The sequence below is a fragment of the Monosiga brevicollis genome, genomic scaffold (genome assembly GCF_000002865.3).
Source record: "Monosiga brevicollis MX1 MONBRscaffold_6 genomic scaffold, whole genome shotgun sequence".
NCBI classification, from domain to species: domain Eukaryota; class Choanoflagellata; order Craspedida; family Salpingoecidae; genus Monosiga; species Monosiga brevicollis.
Window position 1 is genome coordinate 600,772 of NW_001865043.1, and position 1,281 is coordinate 602,052.

Sequence of the window (1,281 nt, forward strand, 5' to 3'; positions counted from 1 at the left end):
CCTCCAAAAGTCGATCGTAGACCCGAGGGTAGTGAGTGGCCAGCTTGGCCATGTTGCAGACATAAGCCACCGGACCGCGCTCAACCAAGTCGTGCAGGCCAAAGCCCCCGGTGTTGGCCCGTGTGAAGAGGCGAGCCTCAAGGAGCTGTTCCAGCGTAACGTCATGACCTTCAGCTCCAGCTGGTGCAGACAGGTTTACCTTGGCAAAAAAGGCTTTGACAAAGGTGTCCTTGCAAGCACGGTTCAAGAGCTCGGACAAGCCCGACGTGAGACTTGGGGGCAGCGTGTAGAGGTGGTTGATGAGGCTAGGCACATACTGCATGGCCGTGAGGAGGGCCTGAAGCGAGACACCGGTCGTCAGCATGTCATTGAGCTTGCCAGCAATGTGCTTTGCCTTGTCGTTCAGCTGCTTCTTCATCCACTCGCGACGGCCAATCGGCGTTCCCAAGACCGTCATGCCCGTGTTGGCCGTCTCGCGCACGGCATCTGGCAATACAGACTTCATAGCAGTGATGGAAGCCGAATGGCGGCAAGGCATGTAGAAGCGGCTCTTACTGGGCTGCAGATGAAGGCCAGCAGACTCTGCACGAGCCTTGACAATCTCGACATCGGCCGCCACGTCCTCCGCGGGACCCATCAGTACAATGTCGTCGAGGTACTTGATGACCTTGCAGCGGTAGTCAGTGGTGGCGTCGAGGAGACCCAGGACCTCACAGGAGTACAGGGCAAAGAAGAAGGGCGATAGCTCGTTGCCCTGCACAATGCCTTGGCCAACATCAATGTCAATCACCTTGAAGAACTTGTCGACAATGCAGTGGGTAGTGGGTCGAGCATAGTGTCGTTCAAAGGCGCGCAAGAGGCCAGGAACCTTGTCGGCCACAATCTCGTGTAGCCGTGCTCGGTCGGTGTAGTTGAAGGCACTCTTGAAATCGAGGGAGATGTGTGACTGCCTTTTTATGTGTATCTTGTGTTTAAGATGGCCGTATCTCTGGTTATACTTGGTCGTTTTGTACGATTTTTGTTTCTATGTGCGTGATTCTTCGCGCTTGTACTTCTTGGCATGATAAAAGCCAGTGAATGTAACTTGTTCTCTTGTGTTGTTTTGCGTGACGTAGTGATTTTGATGTCGGGGTTGCACAGCTTTGCTTTCAGCTCTGAGGTTCAAACACCTAATTTATTTATTAACCAGAGATACGGCCATTTCAAACATTAGACACACAAAAAGGCAGTCACACATCACAAAAATAAGCCATCACAGCACGAACACAAAGAACACCACGG